Here is a 20,084-nt window from a genome sequence, read left to right on the forward strand (position 1 = left end):
TTTCTGATGTATGTGAAGCAAATTACTATGCACGGGTGTACGTTAAATGTACCGTGTATCTATGTTACTATTGACTTCACTGTCTCTTCTTCACTGCTTCTTCAACATGTTCGTTTTCACAATTACTTACCATATACGTATCATCACACTTCGCTTTCCACACTCATACATTCATTCATTCTAAGACTTAATACTATATAATAAAAAAATTGCTCTGAGCACTATGGGACTCAACTTCTGAGGTCATTAGTCCCCTAGAACTTAGAACTAGTTAAACCTAACTAACCTAAGGACATCACAAACATCCATGCCCGAGGCAGGATTCGAACCTGCGACCGTAGCGGTCTTGCGGTTCCAGACTGCAGCGCCTTTAACCGCACGGCCACTTCGGCCGGCTACTATATAATCTGTTCCCCTTTTACGTCCCTTTCGTGGCCCATTAATAGGTATTCCTGTAACATTCATCTTCATATTCAACGCCGTATACTCATATAATTATCCATAAAAATTATTCCATATAAATCTTCATTTATACCCATATATTACCCGTGGGGTTCTCACACTGGCACCACCGTCCTATTTATTTCTTCCCACAAATATAAACAAACTCATATTACTCTAAAACACTATCATTCTCTTCCTAGTTTCACGCCATGTACGATATGTCACCACAAACGTATATTAACTAATTAATACCTCCAGTTGAATGTAAAACCATTCACATTCTCTCTGCTTCCTAGTATTATCCAGCATTGAAATTCATTTATTTCTACAAATTTCTTTTTAAACATACAGTACTTACGTCAGTTATTTTTTTTAAGTTCATGCAATTACGGTGTGTGTACTGGTTGGCTTTCGTATTTACTTAGCTTCTTTCCCGCATGTTGTACGATTAATGTCCACAGTTTCATTTTGGTTCTTATACTTTCCGTATAAGATACCATTTAATTAATAGCAACTAACATAAGTGAGTTCTGTAAAAGCAGATTTGTAGATATATATTCTCCCTATACATTAAACTCATTACTTGTAATATTGTCGGTGAGGAATTGTAGTTCAAGTGCACAACTGATCCTTTCACTAAATCTTGTGTGATATGCTATTTTATAGTTTATGTCTGTCACACGCATTTTTCTTTATGTATATTTCATTCTATCTTTCTCGTCGTCGCTTACTTGCGTGGCGTGTGTAAGTCGCTTAGTTCTGTGCCTATAGCTTTCTTTTAGGTGTACATATTATTACTTCTCTTTCAAACTTGTCTTAATCCTGTTGTATATAGTCAGATAGGTCATTTCCTGTGTATATTCTTTTCTACTTTTAATTCTTTTACTTATTTCTAACCATGTGCATTCAATAGCCTATGTTAAGTTCGCAAATTTAGCGTATTCTACGCTGCTTACAGTTTACTTGCGTCGATGCGCTACTTTTCTTAAAACTACATATGCTTAACCTAACGATATACTCTTAAAATTAGTGCTCTTTACAATATAGTCTCCGGCTTGGGAATAAACGTCCCTATTCATTTTGTTGGCGTAACTGATTTACGTTATAGTAATCAGCTGATAGGTACTCCATTTCGTATCGCTTCTGTTTTGTCCAGTTCGTTGCGCGCCGTGGATTCCAATTCGTTTAAATTCTAAAATCGTTTCCGTAGCAGTGCGCAGTGTGTCTTTGCGCATCTCGCCTGCAGCCGTTTGTCCTTATAGGTGATACTGAAATTAACTTTGCATTTTGCATACTCTGCCCCTACGATCAGCTGTTAGGCGCTTCACATATAGTTATTAATGTACACTTAGTTTTAGGCACAGCTGCAATTCTAAATACATTTGACCGATAGTTGCACTCGCTTAAATGTCGCGTGCTGTGAATTCCTTCCTTTTCCATCATTCTTATTCAAGTTTTTGCGCCTGATGTAGTATAACAACGTCATCTAATGGTTTTCACTCGTTCACTATTGTGTATAGTTCTGTTTGTTCTTGTTATATATTCTGTGTTTCCTTAAGAAATATCAAAAGTTATCCTTTGCTTCTATAGGTATTTAAGTCTTAAGAAAGTACAATATCAAAATACAAGGAAAATTTCTATTCACTAGGTTGCATGTAATTTTTTGCATGTTAGACACTGTAATAAAATTGAACATTCCTTATTGGCTAAACAAGATAGCAGAAGAGGCAGATGGTACCGGAAATGCAAGTATTGTAGAACCTAGCTGGAGAGCAACCGAGCGCCAGTCGGTTTATTCTCAAAGGGCGACAAACCTGCTAACTACATATGTTTTATTCGTGCAACAGATAGGGAAAGAACGAGACTTGAATTTTCACTTAATAAATTTCCGCAAATCTTTATGTGGATACGTGTCTTTTATTTTACCATTTTTTATATTTCCTGTCAAGTATCACAGAGGATGTAGCTTATCACCAGTGATACATGGACCAACACAAAAATTGCCATTTTTTATTCAGTGCTTTTAACTTCGATGATTTTGGATAAGTTCTTAGTAGTACCTACAATCATACATGCGTCTCAATGTTTCAAATTTTTCTTCCACTGTGCCTTTTAACTTCTCGCTCATATCTTGAACTGCAGTATGTACTTGTTCGTTAATTTTCCCATCCACCTCCGTGAAGATTTGCAAAATCTGCTGTGTGAACTTTGTATAAAGATTATTGAGTTCTGTGCGCAATTTTTTTACTGCGCCTGATGTGTGTGTCATGTTTGCATTTACCTTTTCGATCTCTGACTTTACTGTGGTCATGTCTGCTTGTATTGTTTCTAAACTCGACACTTTTGAATATACTGTGTTCAAATTGGTATCTAATCCCGACACTCTTTTTAATTTATGTATGTTTTCATTTCGTTCATATCTGTTTGTATTGTTTCTGTTAAGGCTCGAAATAAGGCTTGCATATCTTCCTTACTCACTTGTGGCCTACGGCTGTCATCATCTGCGTCTGTACTACACGTACTATTTTCATTTAAAATATTTCTTTGGCTTGAGGAATGATTAATGTCGTCTACTGTAGTCAACGTATTGCCTGTAATGAAATGTTCGGTATTCACGTGCGTCGAATGCAACTATGACATGTTTTGCCCAGCATCCAAATAATCACCACTTGTCGGTTCCAAAACACTCATTGTTACGTTTTGCAAATGCAAGTACTGCAATGGCATTTTGATTTTGAAACAACATTTTCTTATTGTTTTGTCCACCCATTATAGAAATCTTTGCGTCTTTGAGGAATTATCCTGGCATTGGACGCCACAATGAAAGTTATCCTGGCATGGGACGCAACAATGAAAGTTAACCCATTGTGCAGACTATATAAAATGATTGAGAATGTAGTAAAATTTAATAACAACTTAAAAAAATAAGCAGACACAAATTATAGTTATTGATTGAATACTGTCACCAACTAACAGTTGGGTTAAGAGAATAATGGACAAGGATCCTGGGTGGCAGAAGTGAGTCACATACTCTGGCCCTAAAAAGTGAATAACGCAATCTGAATTGATCTGACGCTGGGCAGACTTTGACTAATCAAATCTACTGAAGTTTATATAGGTGCAGCTGAGAGCAAGTGGCGATTGAAATCTGTAGGCTCTGAAAAGGCTGGAGCAGCAGTAAGTTACCCTGTTTGCTTCGTGCAGCGATGTAAATTGTAGCTGGCGAGAAGTGCGCTGTGGTGGCGAAACATGGAGGCAACACCTATGAATCGACTGCCGCCACGAAAGAAATTAAAAAATCTCATGGTCCAACCATCATTCAAATGTATCGCTATTTACTCTCTACCAGAGCCCTAAAATTACCCTAGATTTCAGTGTGTGACCCACCCGTTTGCTGGTCGTACCTAGAGCAAATTTGGCTCACTTATACGACAGAACGCACAAGGACACCAAACGTCGAGACTGGAAATCCAAAAACGAATAAGTGTGCCCGTGTCAAACGAGTAGTCCGAGACGTTTGAAGTCACACTGTCGGTACAGTGAGATCTTCACCACAGGCTCCCCAGTCTAACCACTCGCAAGTGAAGTCAGTCTTAGGACAGGTCCCAGGTACCAACTACACATGCCAGAGCTTCAACCGGAAGAAGCTTCCAGACTGAAGTCCTGAACCCGAGTACCACGTACCTCTCCAGATATTAAAAAAAAAATCCGTTTTTTCCGCAAAGTGCACGAACGACACCACCTTCTCCCCGTCTTCAGCCAATCAAAGGCTTTAGAGGTGCTAAATCTCCCCTCCTACACGAAAGCACAACCTCATGCCGAACCAGCCCTAGAGTTAAGAAACCTGCATCTCTGGAAAAAAAAAAGAAACCGCCAGTTACTGGCTTTTTTTAAGTTTTCGTGGCGGGAGAAGATGTTTTTCCCTGAAGTCGCGTCACTTCCCATGGCAACAAGCGAACAGATACAATCTTAAAGATCTTTATCTAAATCGCCTGTTCCATGAAGCATGTTAGTCCTTGCTGTGAGGTGTAATAAAGATTCTATCACTAAACGTTTCTCAGACGCTGAAGTTTCTTATACAACTTCGGCAGCTGATGGAAGTGAGCCACAGGCCTATTTGCAGTATTAGCGAACATGAAAACTTGTGAATTTTTATTGCGTGTGGCTCTGCACACAATGCCTGGTAGATGCGTCCCTTCAGTCCGTCGGCCCCCCCCCCCCCCCCAGCCTCCCAGCCTCCAGCTGGCGCCAATGCAGTTATAGCAGCATTGTCATGTAGGAGAACTGTCTCGACTATTGACTGCTCTGTCTGCCCTGTACGGCAAGTTTTACTGAGGGATGGGCTCGCCGCCAATTGCTTTCAACTTCCTACGTGCCATTTCTACAAACCAAGAACTTAAAAAATACCTCATGCTCTTAGTGCCCTACCAGGCTCCATTAACATCTGCTCCAGCCATTAACTTTCTAGAGTCTTGCTCAAGGTGCATAAGGTTGTAATAAAATTTTTAATAATTTTCCCTATATGAAAAATAAGTAAGAGAGTACTTGTCCTCTCTCATCTGCGGTTACCAAAATTAATACTTTCTCTGTTTGGATTTTACTTCCGCGCTATTTCATGCATGACAGAATGCATATTCAGCTATATGTAATTGTAATCACAATTGTTGTTCACTCGATACACTTAGCGTACTGATAAAGAAATGTCATTCTCTCTACTTGATTGCAATTGCGTTAACCTCTGAAGTTTTAGGTTATGGATTTTAGGGAATAGGTGCTTGGATTTTATAATAGGTCTATTAGGAATGCAATTTTCTACATACATTGCATGATCCTACCTTATTGTTGTGTTGTATTTGCCACTTCCCTCTATTGTACTTCTAGTTGCCCACTCTTGGTATAGTTGTCTTCTTCCTCCTAATTTGTTTATTATTTCTTTGTCTTTCAGTTAATGTTTTTCCAGTGTTACATCATCTCCGTCATGTCATCAGAATACATGGAACATAACGAAATTATTAACATACACACGTATTCATTATCTTAACAATACTACTACCCACAGCTTTGCTCACTACGTATCGTGCCTGCACATGTCGCCGCTTTATAAAATAATAAAAAAGGATACATAATAATAAATGTTTTGCGGTCGCCACTTTATAATATAAGAAAAAAGGATATATGATAATAAATGTTTAGATATAGGGATAAAATGACATTAATTTTTTGGTGAGTAAGTACAGTAAGCTCAGCTATGCCTGTAAATGGGGGAAAAATCTTTTATTTCAGTTTCAGATTAACGAAATAGTTTTTCTCTTGTTATAGATTTATGCTTACCAATTAATAATACTACGTCTCATCGCCATATCCACCTACATAATCTTGACTGTGTCCATTATTCCTTTTGTACTCGGATCTTCGTAGTAGCTCCAGGTGGGATTCTTGGATTTTTATATATACAGTGCTACTTGGACTAATAACTCAATTTTTCACTGATGAAATACGACTGTATTATTTCTGCAACACACATCAAAAATACAAGCTTTTTACTTATTGGTGGTGGTGGTGGTTAGTGTTTAACGTCCCGTCGACAACGAGGTCATTAGAGACGGAGCGCAAGCTCGGGGTTAGGGGAGGATTGGGAAGGAAATCGGCCGTGCCCTTTCAAAGGAACCATCCCGGCATTTGCCTGAAACCATTTAGGGAAATCACGGAAAACCTAAATCAGGATGGCTGGAGACGGGATTGAACCGTCGTCCTCCCGAATGCGAGTCCAGTGTGCTAACCACTGCGCCACCTCGCTCGGTTTTTACTTATTTTCACAACCAAAGTGGCTACCGCAGCTTTCCCTCTAAAATAACGTGCGTCAATCTTCGTTCATTAACAGAGAGCGAGCCTTTCCTCTTACCAAGGAACAGGAAAAACCTCTTACGGTTTTTAACACTTGAAAATCAAAAATACATGACGGTAGACGCAGGCTGTACGTTGGGCTACCATTTCACCTTTTCTCTTTGCCTTTATGGAAAACCAAAACATAAAAGCAAGATTTTTTGAAAGACATCATCTTTACGCCAGTGATTGTTGTAAGTTTTTATTGCACTACTGCAATTTCGGCCTTAGGCCATTATCAAGTGCTGATATTATGGCTTTAAGCACTTGACAATGGCCTAAGGCCGAAATTGGAGTAGTGCAATAAAAACTTATAACAGTCACTGGCCTACAGATGATGTCCTTCAAAAAAATTTTTATGACTGTGAATCCCAGCTACAAGTTCATAAAAGCAAGAAGTGTAAAAGGTGCATCAAATGTCGAAGAACCTTCGTTCTCCTATTCTGTTACCTCATCCTGGGACATAGCTGTGTAATAGTGGCAGGGAGAAATTGTTTTAGCGGTGTACTGCACCAGAAGCCGTTACATGAAATCAGAAACTATATTGATGTTGTTGTTGTTGAGGTCTTCAGTCCTGAGACTGGTTTGATGCAGCTCCCCATTCTACTCTATTCTGTGCAAGCTTCTTCATCTCCCAGTACCTACTGCAACCTACATCCTTCTGAATCTGCTTAGTGTATTGATCTCTTGGTCTCCCTCTACGATTTTTAGCCTCCACGGTGCCCTCCAATACTAAATTGGTGATCCCTTGATGCCTCAGAACATGTCCTACCAACCGATCCCTTCTTCTAGTCAAGTTGTGCCCCAAACTTCTTTTCTCCAATCCTATTCAGTACTTCCTCATTAGTTATGTGATCTACCCATCTAATCTTCAGCATTCTTCTGTAGCACCACATTTCGAAAGCTTCTATTCTCTTCTTGTCCAAACTAATTATCGTCCATGTTTCACTTCCATACATGGCTACACTCCGTACAAATACTTTCAGAAATGACTTCCTGACATTTAAATCTATACTCGATGTTAACAAATTTTTCTTCTTCAGAAACGCTTTCCTTGCCATTGCCAGTCTACATTTAATATCCTTTCTACTTCGGCCATCATCAGTTATTTTGCTCCCCAAATAGCAAAACTCCTTTACTACTTTGTCTCATTTCCTAATCTAATTCCCTCAGCATCACCCGACTTAATTCGACTGCATTCCCTTATCCTCGTTTTGCTTTTTTTTATGTTCATCTTATATCCTCCTTTCAAGACGCTATCCATTCCGTTCAACTGCTCTTCCAAGTCCTTTGCTGTCGCTGACAGAATTACAATCTCATCGCAAACCTCAAAGTTTTTATTTCTTCTGCATCGATTTTAATACCTACTCCGAATTTTTCTTTTGTTTCCTTCACTGCTTGCTCAATATACAGATTGAATAACATCGGGGAAAGGCTACAACTCTGTCTCACTCCCTTCCCAACCACTGCTTCCCTTTCATGTCCCTCGACTCTTATAACTGCCATCTGGTTTCTGTACAAGTTGTAAATAGCTTTTTGCTCCCTGTATTTTACCCCTCCACCTTCAGAATTTGAGAGTATTCCAGTCAACATTGTCGAAAGCTTTCTCCAAGTCTGCAGTTGCTTTCCTTAATCTATTTGAGAGTATTCCAGTCAACATTGTCAAAAGCTTTCTCCAAGTCTGCAGTTGCTTTCCTTAATCTATTTTCTAAGATAAGTTGTTGGGTCAGTATTGCCTCCCGTGTTCCAATATTTCTACGGAATCCAAACTGATCTTCCCCGAGGTCGGCTTCTACCAGTTTTTCCATTCGTCGGTAAAGAATTCGCGTTAGTATTTTGCAGCTGTGGCTTATTAAACTGATAGATCCGTAATTTTTAAATCTGTCAACACCTGCTTTCTTTGGGATTGGAATTATTATATTCTTCTTGAAGTCTGAGGGTATTTCGCCTGTCTCATACATCTTATTCACCTGATGGTAGAGTTTTGTCAGGATTGGCTCTCCCAAGGCTGTCAGTAGTTCTAATGGAAAATTGTCTACTCCCGGGGCCTTGTTTCGATTTAGGTCTTTCAGTGCTCTGTCAACCCCTTCACGCAGTATCATATCTCCCGTTTCATCCTCATCTACATCCTATTCCATTTCCATAATATTGCCCTCAAATACATCGCCCTTGTATGGGCCCTCTATATACTCCTTCCATCTTTCTGCTTTCCCTTCTTTGCTTAGAACTAAGCCTACCGTAAAAACAGTGGCAACTCTCCCTACACAACTGCAGGCCCTTACTAAAGCGGCGACGAGGGTATACAAAAGACTCCTATCCGTACGGCGATAACCAAAGAGAGTTGACACTTTTAATGGGACTCGACTACCGTCGCAGCGCAGACATGTTCAGTAGCCTACGGCAACGAATCCGCCTTGTGGTTCGGCTGCCACGCGCTACCTCCGCTGCCGCACGGTGGGAGGATTTTCTCGGATGGCTGGGCCCTGGCGCACGCACGCACGCCACTTGTTGAGTCCAGGTGTGCTCCTACGACCGCGGCGGGCGCTGCTTCCGCCTAATGAACGCCCTCCAGCTCTGAAAATAAAAAACGGGAGGAAAGCAAAAAGAAATACAAAGCCCCGCTGCTTTCCGTCCGCGCCGGGCCGGCGCCGTTAATTCGCGGATGTAGATTGCTTTCGGTTTCTTGTTCCGAAATTAGTTACGGCCGATACGGGCCGGCTTCGCTCCGTAATCGGCGAGCTGTGCTCCCGTCCTGCAGTTAGCGGCCTAATTTATTGGCAGGGTTCTGCAGCAGCTGCCGCGAGCGCGCCTTTGCTGTGCCGTGCTGGTGCCGGGTTTCCGTAAATTTGGGTACACTCCTGTGGCTCACACGTGAGGCCGTCGACTGAGGTTGGGTTCAAATCCCAGATCTCTCACCCGTGTGCTGATTATCATCAATAATCCAAAGTAAAAGAAAAAAATTTTCTGCAGTGTTGGGAAGTGTTCGAGCTACTGTCGAGGAATGAGGTATAACTTCTTTGGATTTACTGTTCCGACAACTATTCCACCGTGATTTTACCGAAGCCTCTCCCTTCCACGGGTTCGAATATACGCATTTTGTTTTACTTTCTTAATTATTTGCTGCATATGTTCCTGCATCTCTCTTCTTCTACAGTTTTTACCCTCTACAGCTAACTCTAGTACGACAGAAGTTATCCCATGATGTGATTAATATCTTTTCATCTTGAGTTTTAATTTCTCTCTTGTACCTTTCTTTTATTCCCATCATTGCTTCTTCGATGTATATACTATATATACCTGTCTTACACCCTTTTTATCCAAGCACTTTCTTCTTGATCTTCCACTCTTCTTATTCCCTCTCGACTCGTGTACATGTTGTGTATTACCCGTCTCTCCCTGTAGCTTACCCTATTTTCCTCAGAATTTCGAACATCTTGCGCCTTCTGCCATTGTCGAACACTTTTTCCAATCGGTCTCATGATATTTTGATCTTGCGTCCGTTATCAACCTCAACGTCTTTGGTGCCTTTACCATTTCTAAAGCCAAACTGATCATCATCTAATACATCCTCAATTTTCTTTCCCATTCATATGTATATTACTCTTGTCAGCAACTTGGATATGTGAGTTATTAAGCTTATTCTGCAATAATTCTCGCTCTTAAGAGCAGTTGCAGTGTACAAAATTGTGTGGACGATATTTTTCTGAAAGTCGGATGGTATATCGCTAAATCATACACTCTACATACCAACGTGAATAGTCGTTTTGGTGCCACTGCTCCCAGTTATTTTAGATATTCTTATGGAAATTTATCTCTTCTGGCATATTTTATCTTACCAAAGCACTTTTAAATTCTGATTCTGGTATGTTGGCCGCCAAGTTCGCACCGACTTCAGGACGCCCGACGACGTCATTGGCACATATCTCACCTCCATCGTCACATATCGACCGGTTCATTGTGGAATACAGCTACATATGCACCGAACTCCCCAGGACCAGGAAGACGACCACGGCAACACCTACCGCCTTCTCCGACCGTCCCCACCCCGAAACCCCGTCGAAAGACGTCTCAGAAAGGTTTCATTGCCTTGGAAAACGATCCTATCAAACATACCACACCACTGGAACTACCCAGATGTGGTACCTACTCGTCAACGGCTAATATACGACAAGACAGAAACTATACCGCGTGGCGCTGGTGGACTCACCCCTGTGCCTGAGGTGCTGAAATATCAGCTGTCCATCAAACATAACATACCACACCACTGGCACCACCCAGATATGGTACCTTCTCGTCAACGGCTAATATACGACAAGACAGAAACTACACCGCATGGCACTGGTGGACTCACCGCTGTGCCTGAAGTGCTGAAATGTTGACGATAAGCATTTACACTGTTTAGAAAGAGAGGCAGCATCAGCTGTCTGGACCATTCTACAGAAGATCGTGGCTTTCTACTTCCGAGTAACCCTATATCCCGTCTCTCCTACTATACTGATATATCCTAACGCAACCTAATTTCCACCTTGTAAGTGGCATGCTATCACATGGATCAGTGCCATGACTATTAACTAACTCTTCCAGGACGACGTTGTCGATCCTGAGGGCTTATGGACACGTCTTGCAAGTACAACACTATACCTGTCCCCGACATCGACACTGTGAGGCCACTTTCGCGAACGATTTGCAGATTATTTTCGCCAACCCGCACAGGAGCTGCAATCCCAATGGAACGTGCCAACCAAGAGGACCCCCTCCAACAGTAAAACAGACGTTGTTCTGACAGAGGGACGGCGAGGAGAATGGTGCGGTGTCTTCCTAGTTTCCTTAACTAGTTTCTCTTCATCTTCTAAACATTTATTCGCGGGTGGCTTTGCATCTGCAGCCTTATTTGTTTTTCTCTTGCATGTGCTCTGCTGTTGTAGCTATTTGCTGACCATGCAAAAGAAAGAAAAGAAAAGAAAGGAAAAACCATAGAATAAGAACCTCTTTTTCCATATTGAAGGTAAAGTAGTCGCCAAGGTTCCTCTGTAAAAGCATTCCACCTTAATCTTGAGTAATCGTTAGCTTACCTCTATCTCGCTGAGTCATCCACTTGTCTGGGCTCTTTGACGACAAAGACTGATATCAATTACATCGGTTTGTACGTTTGAATCAGTACCTTGCGCGTTGTATATTAAACCGTGGACCCAGAAACGACGGAGAGGCTTTGTCCTGCCGTAGCCCTGAGTGGTTCACAACCCAACAACAGGCCACAGCAGTCCATCCACCCCACATCCCACCGCCGCCCCACACCAAACCCCTCCCCCCCCCCTCCCACACACACACACACACACACACACACACACATACACACACACACACACACACACACACACACACACACACACACACACACACATACAACCGGGAACGTGTCATACCTGACGTGTGTAACCCAAATCTTTTCGTGGTAGAGTAATTATGGTGTACGCTTACGTGGAGACAGTGTTTGCACAGCCATCGCCGACATAGTGTAACTGAGTCGTAATAAAGAGAACCAGCCCGCATTCGCCGAGGTAGGTGGAAGACCGCCTTGAAAACCGTGCAAAGGCTGACCATCACACCGGACCTCGACACTAATCCGCCGGGCGGATTCGAGCCGGGGACCGACACGCCTTCCCGCTCGGGGAGTAGCGCGTTAGACCACGCTGCTAGCCGGGCGGCCAATCAGAACCTTATTAAATAGTATTGACCAGTTTCGAATATCTGCCCATTTTCAAGTGCACAGATGTGTGTGAACACACCACACTCGTAAGAATATAACAAATACCACACGCCATGTGTCTTCGTGCATGAAAGGCGAATTTTGATGCGTACTTTTAACGATGATGTTACCACATCGAAATATGACTTGAAAATGAGGACTCGCTAGAAACTGGCTAATTCCTGCTTAGTAAAGTACTCAATGGTACTAACAACTAGGTTCAAGTGGTGTCGTTGTTTGAACTTGTTGAGGCTGTGGTGCTCTCCCAAAAGAAGTCTTCCAGAATATAATGTGAAGGACTGGAAGATGGAGCAGCCCGTGGTCACTGTTTTGTGTGGTTCCTGGAATATAGAGGTGACCATTGCCCCCCACCCAGTCCTACTCTGACACGATGACATGTTACAAATCATCTCAGTCAGCTAGCTTAACTTAAATTAAGGGCATTTATGATGTTGCTGTTTGGAGATAGTGATACAAATAACGCCAATTACAGGATGATGTACAGCAGCTTCAGTTGAAAAAAATTTTTGTCAATTGACCATCGTTTTGATTGCACTAGGGCAATCTTCATCAGAATAAAAAGTTACATGGAACACATCTCCAAACAGCAACATCATAAATGACCTTAATTTAAGTTAAGCTAGCTGACTGAGGTGATTTGTAACGTCTGAGCGAAAGTGCTCTTGTCAAGCAGAATTGTCATAGGAATGGAAACTAAAATATCTAAGATGATTGTCAACTAGATAAAATACTCCATGGAATATAATGACAGTTGCAAGGTCGCTTAGGGACAAGAGCGACATAACAAAGCCAAAGAAACTGCTCGTGTACACGTCGACCGGTTCTCTTCAACGTGATGAAGTACGGCTTCTTCCAAACCGGGTGTGCGCGTATCATTGGAACAGCACTGTGACGCCTGCTGATTGTGAAGGTATCCTTTCTAGAAGCCGTCGCGTAATTGTGGCGAAAGTGATGAAATTGCCCACGAAAATGCCTTTCGTGACATATTCCGTGCATAGCCCTTTCTTTTGCCAGATATTAGTAATTATGGCAAATTTTTTCCCCCGTGCCCTCGAGAAATAGCATTCGTCGGCTTGTCGGCGCCGTTGTCAGTCAACTGGCTGTGGCAGGAAATTACCTCTCGCACGCAGAACACTAGAGCAAGTCGGCCAATGTTGCTGCCGCACGCCGTCGTTAACGCAGGACGCGGCCGAATGGTACGTTCCGGGTGCTGCCCGTCCACCGCTGGAGCCGTTGCGTGACAAGGCGCTCTTCAGAACCACATTGACGTCGTAAAACGCCGCCGGGTCTCCTCGTGGCGAAATGACCAGCACCGAAATGACGGTGGTACCGCGGTGTCATGCCTCGGTAATTTTCACATTCTGCGTTTTCACGGCAGGACATTATCTCTGAGCTGCGGACGATTCCGAGAAGGCCGAACATAGCGAATGAGTCCCCACCACCGTCTTATCGAGGAAAAATTTCCCCTTTTCCTCGTATCCTTCTCTTAATGGAAACTGTGCTTTTTTTCAGACGTTCACTTCTTATATCGCCTTGTAATCTTACAAGCAGTATATGTGGCCCACTCATACAGCAGAACACAACAGCCAGATTCTGTTCGAAACCGGTTGCCGTTTTGAAGAACACAATAGATAGCCTGAGTGTGGCTTTAGTTGGTATTCTATTTCGTCTAGAATAACGCATGACTTGACGTCCAGGTTCGGTTTGAAACGTCAACATACAAACGGATAAAGTATGAATGTAGACAGAAAAATGGTCACAAGAGTTAAATGCAAGTGGCACAGCTGACTTCTGATTTTTAACGACGTCTGCGCTGGCACAGGCGTTATTCAAGAAAGAAGCCTGTAGACCGGTCCTTGGGGATTTATTCAACACGATTCGGTCAGGAATCACAGGATATCTTCACCCTTTTCCACAGTTCGTGAACTGCCGTGGTTAAGACACTGTATGGGTCATCTACAGATTGTTTACAGTGCGCATTAAACACCGAAAGAAAACTTGGAAAAGATGTACTGTATGCTGTAACGCGTGGGTGCTACAGAGAATAAATTTCTGTCGTAGTGGCATTGGTTCAAGTCTTGAGTTTTTTCTCAAAAATTTTCATCGGTAGTTGACATTATCATCTCTTATTATCAATCATTTTATTACTTACCCAAAGGAGCGCAGATTTTCAGACAGAAATTTCCTCCCGTTAACTATGAGGGACTCTACGGAGAGTACAGGAGATTCCGAGACAAAGTTACAATTTCAGCTAGGGCGTGCTGTACATAGACGCTGTTGAATGAATCCTTCCCACTCTTTATTATTCTTTTCTTACTATGTTTTCCCTTCGGGAAGCGCTTAGGCATTATAAGTCTTCAAAAATTCGTGTATTATGTTATTTGTTTGCGTTATTGGGCCTGCCATGATGAATTTTGCTCTGTAAGTGACACAGAAAGGGCTTGTTATAATGCAATTTAATATCTGTGCCAGGTGCGACAATGCGGTAAACCGTCACCGTGATGGCAAATGTAAACTGTAGGCGCCGGTAGTGACTGAACCCTGAAAGAGGGAACGAAGCTCGACGTGAGAGTCGATCTGTAGGGGAGCAGAGAGTTCGAACACAGCACAGAGATCGAGTACGGTGCAAAACACAATACTCAGCCAGCGCGAGGTACAGACGAGCACTCGCAACAGAGCACTGCACGAGGCGAAGGCTTGATTCGCGAGCGCCAAAATCGGCGTTAAAACCACTCGACCAGGCCTACTACTGCGAGCAGGTCTGTGTGTCAGTGGCTCTGGCAGTGCCATGCTTCGCAAGGGCCCTCCTTGACAGAGTTCTGTACTATTCCACTGTGATAACCACGGCACTTTTCTGCATCCGTAGCCTCTGGCGGGGCTACTAAAGTAGTTTCTAAAAATACTTTTAGTGTATCCATCACCAGTTAGAAATTTTCCAGCTTATGAAACCCTCACAGATTTCTCACGAAATCTCGCGCACAACTGAAGGAAGGAAGGTAGGCAGGGTTCTGTTTAATATGTCGCCGGAGTCTCGGCCTGTAGAAAACATACTGCCTTTTGACTAACATGAAAGTCTCAGATTACTCACACGTCTGGGCAGACATTCCATACTAATATACTTTTTTTTTTATTTTTTGAGATACTGAATCAGGCATTTTTCAGAAGCCTTGAGGGTGTCCAACCCCTCATCATTAAAATTCTGCTGATGGTATCTATAAGCTCCTAAAGGGTTTACTTTCAGATAGTGAACTGATGGTAGGGAATAAATGTTTAATTTATTATCGACATAAACAACTTGCACCTTAAAGCAGTAGTGTAAGATCCCTTAGAAGTGACGACCGCCCGTGTCCATTCATGCATTGCAACAGCACATAAAGTACCCAGTTGACAAAACCTTGGACTTTGCATTCGAAATTATTTTGCTCTTTCTTTCAAAGCGCGTTTGTGGTAAGGATGCTCGTATACATGATGCCTGTCAAGCTGTTTTCTTCGTCTGAACCATTTCATGGGCGGGTCCCCTGCAGCATGCATAGCTATGAATCTTCTCCCACACGATTGGACATCACCTCCCTTCATTGTAACATATCACTCCTATCAACACCCTCTTTTATACTGTGTACACTAGAGGCAGCTTCCTGTATACGGGACGCAGGTGCGCTGTTCAACATGGTCCTTTCGTGATCCCCAATGGCTTGTGGCTGAGGCCTACGATTCGGGCTCAAGGGCTACACTCTTTCCCACAATGGAAGGCGTTTTCTAGATCTGTTGGGTATAAACTTCGAAATAGCCTAGGGAACAGCAAGTGGTCACCGAAATTGTCTACCTTCTGCTCCTGAGCCTCAGTGATTGAACTGCCTGAGTACTGAAGCAGAGGCTGGAAGCTCGCGATGTCGAGGAGTAGGTCTGCGCCCCTCATTGGGCGGAACAAGCAGTTGTAGGTGATACTTCGCTTATGTTGCATGTTTCAAGTCGAGAGTGAGTCTGAGATTCACTGTCGATAAAATCTGCTGGTACGGAAGCCTACAGGAATTTAACAGTGCGTTCGTGGGTATGGACTAAGAATTTGGCTTAGACGCATCACACTGCTTTAGGCGATTTACTAAGCTAGCACGAATTCGGTAGGATGACGCCTCATAGAAGAGGTTGGAGCCATCAGCTACCTATACTTGTTATGTAATAAACTAGACGGATTTGATGAGGTAAAATTCCATCCTGCCTTTCAACTGCTATTCAGTTTTGTTGGGAGATGATATCGATACGAGTTGCTAGAAACAAGCGTTAAGTAATGAACTGATTGTTTGCTATGTACATTGCCCAGAGTAGTAGTCAAATCTGAGAGTCCTTCAGAAAGTACTCGAATTTCTGCACAGCATTTATTAATGGTATAGGAGTTACGACAATTTAATCCGGTAATCTGTTAACAAAACGTTTGTGACCATAGACGTAAATTAAAGGAAACCGGCTTAACAGGTCAGATTGTGAACAGCACCCTGATTTAAATGGTTTCAATAGTGCAGCAATGCTGCGAATTAATCCTGGTCTGCCAGAAAACGTTTCCGTCATTGGACCAGTACGTCGTCATTCTATCCACAGTTGCGAGTGGGACTTCGCACGACGACAGAGAAGCTTCGCAAGTGACTGAACGTTTCAAGTTCATAAGTCGTGAACGAATCTGTCGCCTTTGCCAGTTCTCCATTGATTCCAGTTAGAATGATGCCTGTTATAAAATTTTTCTCTGTCAAATTGAACAAACTACATAATACATTGAACGTGTGCACTGTTCCTGTAACAAGTAGAGATCTATCTCTAATAACCGATTATTGACAGTAAACTCCACTGTAGCCACATCATGAGACAGCTGTGTAATCTCTTTTTCTAAATAGCATGAGCGTCAATACTTTTATCCAAAAATCCTCAGTTGCTATTAATTTTGTTATGACTCCATGATTTGGGCAGCTGTTTTTTTGACTTATTTCCGTTCTATTGTACACTTTTCTACGGAGCCCATTTTCAAGTATCTGGACACATTTGATATTCCTTCTTCACCTTCTTTTTTGGTCCTAGGAGTTGGCCGTTTTGGCCGTTTTCCATCTCCGCAAGCCAGCTCCAGTCATCCGGTCCTACATATCTGCCTTCCATTGAGTCCTGCATGTATGTATTTATGTCTCAACATAGTCACGCTTGTAACGAACACAGCTATCTCAACCAGACACCAGTTTGTTGATACCGTCACTGTATATTGTTTGACTTTGTTGGCGGAGCCACAACCTTAGCTTCATCGCTATCAAAGTGAAGTCCACGAAAGTGTCCTTTAAGTTTTGGAAACAAATGGAACTCGTGTAGGGCCACGTCGAGACTGTATGGAGGGTGTTCTCTGACAATGAAACCAAGGCGTCCTATTGTATCAGATGCCACAGAGCTCCTGCTTGGTCTCGTATTTTCATGCTGAAGGATACGGCGTGCCATGTCTGGGCGAACTCACCGAATTCGAAACTCGATTACGGCATGCTGTTTCTCATACACCAGCGTAGTTACTTTACACACCGCCATGTAACAACCTGCAGTTCAGAGTCGTCTTGCGGCAGACGGCTTTAAATACGTAGACATGAAGAATAAAGACGTAGAATGTTAATAAAGTTTGTTTTATTTAAAAAGCTTTAACAGTTTTCACAATAAAAATTTGGAGGCATTACTTTTCAGTATGCCCTCATATTTTTCCGATCTTAGCGCTGGTCTTTCTCTCCTCCTACTTCCGGGTGGCTCTCAGTTCAAAATCTTCCTTGCTGACCTGCAGTTAGACACTGTCTGTGTGTGTCCACGTCACTGAAGTGCTCTATTCTCTGAAGTTTTCATGGATTACGTTGTCGCCGTTCACCTCCATACCTCCTTAGTTCGTATCCCGTGTTGCCTCGTCAACTGTAGTCATCTTCTCACATAGTCCATTTCCACTGCTCTATTTTTCTTCCAAACATTCCTGGTTAGAGGTTTTTTTTTCCTTTTATTGTATTTCATACCCCCGCCCCAAATGAGCAAGGGTGGACTGGTAGTGGCACAATTCGCCTCTCTTCAGCCAAGACATTATACAAAATATCACAGGAGAACAGTATATACATAAAATACTAGGATAAAAGAAAAAGTTCACATATAAGAGGGGGACACAATTGGAGTTAAAATATACATAAAAAGTGGTAGTTTGACGACGCATGTTTATATAAAATTCACGTATAATTAAAATGGCATTCTGTGAAGGCATAGCACATCAACACTTGTGGCATGAATACGAGAATTAAAAACGGAGTTCACAGTGTGGGACAACGACACTGAACACACACCGCATTTATGTAACACACAACAAACACCAGAACACGATAGAGAGTAACTGGATTAAAACTGGAAGGACATGCAACGGAAGGGGAGGTCAGAGAAGAGAGAGAGAGAGAGAGAGAGAGAGAGAGAGAGAGAGGGGGGGGGAGGGAGAGAGAAGGGGGTCGGCAGATGAGGGCAGGAATTGTTGGAAGAAGGGGCAGTAGATGGCGAGTGTGGGAAGCGAGCAACCCAGGAAGGAGTGCAGGGACTGGAAAAGAAGTGAGGACAGACAGGAGGTTAGGAGGGAGGAAACAGAAGGGGGGAGGGGAAGGACAGGGAGTCCTAGGGAGGAGGGGAGGGCAAGAGGATGGTCAGAGTTGGGAGGATGGTCAGAGTTGGGAGGATGGGTAAATATTCGGGCGAGGCACATCACCTGGGATGAGGACGCGCTGGAAGTCTCTTTAGGAGAGATGGAGAGAGGGAGGGACACATCGTTAGAGGCGCGGCAGCAGCCGGGGGTTGAGAGGAAAGGAGACACCTTGGTGTAGAGGAAAAGGAGTAGATGTGAGAGTGGGATGACGTCATAGAGGATCCTCGTGGGGGACTGGAGACGGATACGGAAAGCGAGGAGTAGTGCATGGCGTTAAAGGGTTTGCAGAGCCTTATGTAATTTAGGAGGGGCAGAGATCCAGATGGCACTAGATCGTGGCCATATCTCAGCTCAATATAGAATTATGTTATTGAACACACTGTGTAGCACTCTTTTCTTAATGTCCTCCCAAATACTAAATTCCGTAGTGTCACAAGTAAAGCTGTTAGCAGCTCGCTTACCCCTTGGACACTGGAAGTAATGTCTTCGTCACATGTACTGGAGCTTTTTATTATTGTCCCCAAAGGCAAAGCCCAGTCACATTAATGTCATCGTTGCCTATGTTCGACGTCAAGGTGCAACAACCACTCACAGATGGCAAGTGGCAGCTCTAACAGTGTACGGTACATTAAGCGTGGGAAACAGTGCAGGCGTTGTTTTGTGTAGAAACGGAGCGATTTATCTGACATCCAAACCGGCATGATCGTTGGCTTTCGGGCCGAGGATGTGAGCATTTCTGAATCGGATAAGTTTTCAAACTGTTCGTGTGCCACAGTGGTTAAAGTATACTGTACATGGGAAAATGGCGCTATTCGAAACCGTCGCCTAGCAACGTTCGATACAGTTCCGCACTGTCGCCTGATAAACGAAGTAAGAGCCTACGGAATATCAGACCAGCTGTGTGGCTGGATTGAAGAGTTTTTAGCAAACCGAACACAGCATGTTGTTCTCAATGGAGAGACGTCTACAGACGTTAAAGTAACCTCTGGTATGCCACAGGGGAGTGTTATGGGACCATTACTTTTCACAATATATATAAATGACCTAGTAGATAGTGTCGGAAGTTCCATGCGGCTTCTCGCGGATGATGCTGTAGTATACAGAGAAGTTGCAGCATTAGAAAATTGTAGCGAAATGCAGGACGATCTGCAGCGGATAGGTACTTGGTGCAGCGAGTGGCAACTGACCCTTAACGTAGACAAATATAATGTATTGCGAATACGTAGAAAGAAGGATCCTTTATTGTATGATTATATGATAGCGGAAAAAACACTGGTAGCAGTTACTTCTGTAAAATATCTGGGAGTATGCGTG

The sequence above is a fragment of the Schistocerca americana genome, chromosome 5, assembly GCF_021461395.2.
Source record: "Schistocerca americana isolate TAMUIC-IGC-003095 chromosome 5, iqSchAmer2.1, whole genome shotgun sequence".
Taxonomy (NCBI): domain Eukaryota; kingdom Metazoa; phylum Arthropoda; class Insecta; order Orthoptera; family Acrididae; genus Schistocerca; species Schistocerca americana.